Source organism: Phytophthora infestans, genomic scaffold (assembly GCF_000142945.1).
Source record: "Phytophthora infestans T30-4 supercont1.4 genomic scaffold, whole genome shotgun sequence".
Lineage (NCBI taxonomy): Eukaryota > Oomycota > Peronosporomycetes > Peronosporales > Peronosporaceae > Phytophthora > Phytophthora infestans.
Genome location: NW_003303755.1, coordinates 4190962 through 4195406, shown reverse-complemented (window position 1 = coordinate 4195406; position 4445 = coordinate 4190962).

The following is a 4445-nucleotide window of genomic DNA, read 5'->3' as shown; positions in this document are numbered from 1 at the left end:
TCCTGTGGTGGGTACCACCAGTGCCACACGCGGTCGCCCAGACCTTAACTGAAGAGGAAGGCGTTGAACACGCTTCCTGTGTGGGTACAACAGTACCACACGAGGCCACGAGTGCCTCGGATGTCGTAGCGACGACATCCCTAGACGTGGGCAGCAAAGCTCCCCGTCACAGAAGCCGTCGGCAAAGACGCCGCCGCCGCCTCAAGTCGGATCCGAGCTTCGTTCCGATCGACGTCGCTTCAAGCGACTCGGAGTCCAGGGCCCGGGCTCCTCCGACAAGGCCGGTGAAAGAGTGCTATCACATCTTCGATAGCGAGACGGGTTTACCCGTCAAGGCATCTGGTGTCCACTTGGAACAGTTGCCAGAGGTTGCAGAGATACTGAACCTCGAGGAAATGACGGCTGAGTCTTTCCTGGCCAACCTCAAGGCTGGAGAGATCGCTGAGATGGTACTCATAAGACTCAGGAGGAGCTGAACTCCTCCTCTGTCTTGGACGAGAACGTCCTGGAAGACATGAACAAGCAGCGTCAGGCGCGCTTGGGTTCTGAGATTCTCAAGAACCCCAAGGATCCGGTGTATCCTTTGGTGACGGAGTATGCGGACGTGGTGAATAAACACCCACCGACCCAACTCCCACCGGATCGAGGCGTACGGCACGAGATTGATCTCGTGCCCGGCACAAAGTATTGTGTCACGAGGCAATGGCCTCTCCCGCGCGAACAGTGCGAGGTCATTGATGCCTTCTTCGCCGCGAAAGCGAAGGCAGGCATGGTGCGGGAGTCGAAATCCCCGCACTCGACGCCGACTTTCTGCGTTCGTAAGCCGAACGGAAAGTGGCGTCTGGTTCACGCTTATAACAAGCTGAACAACGCAACGGTGCCGGCCCAAACACCGATCCCACGAAAGGATGTGTTGTTGAACAACATGGCCGGGAGCGTACTGTACAGTGCGCTGGATTTGGTAGACGGATACTACCAAATCCTGATGCGAGAGAGTGACATCCCGCTCACCGCGGTAAGCACTCCAAGCGGCATGCTTTGGGAGTGGCTCGTCATGCCGCAGGGCTTGTCTAACGCCCCGGCGACGTTCAATCGCCTGGTGACGCAATTGTTCCGCCCTTTGCGTACCTTCGTACAGACGTACTTCGACGACATTTTCGTCCATAGCCGTGCCGAGGGAAGCAAGACGGCCATGGAGGTGCATCTAGGACACCTCCGTCGAGTGTTGGACGTGATGCGAGCGAACAAGCTCTACGCCAACATCGACAAGTGCGTTTTCGCGTCACCAGAGATCAAAGTTCTCGGTTGCTTCGTAAGCAACGTGGGCGTTCGGGCTGACCCAGACAAGGTCAAGGCCATAGCAGCATGGCCGACGCCCCGATCCCAGAAGGATCTTCGAAAGTGGTTGGGTTTGGCCAACTACCTTCACAAGTACAGCGCTGGGTACGCGGGCTTCGCTAAGCCTTTGTCGAGCCTCCTTCAGAAGGACGTCGACTGGCGCTGGGAGCAAGAGCACCAGGATGCTTTTGACAGCATCAAGGCCAGTCTCCAAGAGGCCCCTGTCCTGGCTCTGCCGGACGAGACGAAGCCGTTTAGCGTCGTCTGCGATGCCTCCGATTACGCCATCGGGTGTGCATTGCTGCAGGACGACACGGCTGGACAGGAACGAGTCATCTCATTCCAGTCCAGGCAGCTCAAAGCCGCCGAGCGGAACTACCCTGTCCATTACAAGGAGCTCCTGGCAATGAAATATGCCCTTGTGAAGTTCCGTGTTCACCTTCTGGGTTCTACGCCCTTTGTGATCTACACAGACCACGCGTCCTTGAGGACGGCGACTAACTCGCCTCACCTCTCCCAACGGATGGCGAGGTGGCTGTCCTTCTTCGCGGAATATAACTTCCGCGTCGAGTACAAGCCGGGCAAGCTCAACGTGCTTGCGGACGCCCTCTCTAGGCGTCCCGACTATGAGTTGGCCCACATCACGCGGGTGACAACGGATCTATATGATCGGATACGCATGGCGTATCGGGACGATGAGGCTGTCGCGCCTATCGTCAAGTTCCTTAAGGCCGGAACGAGCGCGAAGTCCGACTGGCTCTCGTCGCGACAGCGCTCACGGCTCCACCGATATGAGTTGAAGGAGGGCCTCCTCTATTATCGGGTAGAGCCCACTGATCCTCCACGGGTGGTTGTACCCAACGACGAGGATCTGAAGTTCGACATCCTCGCGGAGGCGCATGACGCGCCCTCCAGCGGCCACTTGGGCCGCGAGAAGACCTTTCTGTCGGTCTCTCAGTCCTTCTGGTGGACCCACATGTACAAGTGGGTCGCCCGGTACGTCAAGACATGTGAAACATGTCAGCGGGTTAAACCCGCAGGGCACTCTTCGGCTCCACTACAGAGCCTGCCCGTACCGGCTGATTGTTGGAAGTCGATGAGTCTTGACTTCATCTTTGGGCTTCCCGCCGACGGACACGGCAACACCGGAATTTTGGTGTTCGTGTGTCGGCTGAGCAAGATGGTACATCTTGCTCCAGTTCCCGTCACTGTGACGGGCGAACAAACCGCAAGGTTGTTCGTCGATGGCGTGTTCCGCTATCACGGTCTCCCGGAGACGATTGTCTCGGACCGAGACCCGCGGTTCACTGCTGCGTTTTGGAAAACGCTGTTCCCTTTACTGGGAACTCGTCTGCAGATGTCCACTGCGGATCATCCGCAGACAGACGGCCAAACAGAGCGCGTCAATCGAGTGCTCGAGGACACTCTGCGCAGTGTGTGCGCGGCAGCGCCACGTACGTGGTCGACGCAGCTTCCAGTTGTTGAGTTTGCGCTCAGCAACGCGGTGCACGCGTCCACGGGGTTCACGCCGTTCTACTTGAACGGCTTCCGCCACCCCAGAGTGCCTCTCACTCTTCGAGGAAACACTGACTCCTCTATTCTAAGTGGGGGAGAGGCTCGGAAAGCCCTTTCCTCCCAGGTCTCGGATGTGAGGCCAGTTTCGCTGCGGAAACAGGTGGAATCCTTTATGGATACCAAGCTGAACATTGTCAGCAGGGTCCGCGATGCCATGGCAGCGGCCCAAGATAAACAAAAGGAGTACTCGGACAAACAAGGAAGAGGAAACTTAAGTATATTTGAGATTGGTGACTTAGTGTTACTAGACACGAGGAACCTACCTCTAGACACTGTTAGCTCTGTCGGCAGCAACAAGCTGAAGCACCGCTTCATCGGACCTTTTGCAGTCCTGGCCAGACATGGTGCGTCGTACACCATCGACCTTCCAAAGTCAATGACGACGCACCCGACGTTCTATGTCGGACGTCTTAAGCGGTACTTTGACCCGCAGGGGGTTGCTGACTCGCAGACCCCCCTTGACCCAGCTCCTCGAAGCGAGGGCCGGTCACAGTCGTCGACGAGGGCGTCGGAGCAGGCACCCAAGCCTCGGTCGGGACGGCAAGGCTGCGGTCAAGACCGTACGCCGGAGGGGCTCCATACGAACGGACCCCGGCGCCATACGCCGAGTACGCTGAGTACGCCGGGTACGCACCATACGCGTACGTCTGGGAGTGTGCCGCAGGCGGCTCCGGACGTGGCAACAAAGCCTCGATCCGTCGGATCATGCGAAAGGCCTCGTCCAGATCGGACGAAGAGGCCCGGCGGTCCACCCGCAGGTGCAGGCTCGCGACCTCTCGCTCCACCAGGTCCAGGAGACCCGCAAGACGAGCGAGCTCGCCCTGATTCCCGGCCTGGGCGGCAGCATTACCGCCAGTCCCAAGGCCAAGTGCAATCTCAAGCACGAGGAGACGTTGACGGAGGCGGTCAACCTCAGGGTCCCGTGTCGGACCCGCAGTCGGAGCACTCGAACGAGAGTGGCTCTCGGGAGGCGCCGAGTACTCGTACTCGTACGAGGGCACCTCCGCCCCTGCTTGACCGGAATGGAGAAGTCCACTTCCACGTGGAGCGGATCCTCCAGGAGCAACGGTGTCGCGGGAAGCGACAGCTCCTCGTGAAGTGGAGGGGTTATGCCCACTCCGAGAACTCGTGGGAGCCGATTGAACGGCTCCTGATTGACTGCCCGAAGGCTGTCGCAATCTGGGAACAGAAGCGGCGGCAGCTTCATAAGTAGTCCGGGGCTTCTTGCCCGAACGGGGTACGGATGATGAATACATACCGTACCCGCGCTCATCGTGAGCGCTAGAAGCCGCGCGCTTCAGGATGTCCCTTGGCAGCATACGCTTGCTGATCAAGTGGGCAAACCTCACACGAAGATCACGCTGGTCCAGGATGTGGGACAGCTGCTGATCTTCATGGAGTTCCCATAACTCCGTGGGCGAGTACTTGAGAGTCTCCACCCACGCCCAGAACATGTCCTCACAAGAACTCCATGTGGGACAGTTCTCGGGCATAACCCAGGGTATCCCCAAACAGGATAGAGACCACCCCGG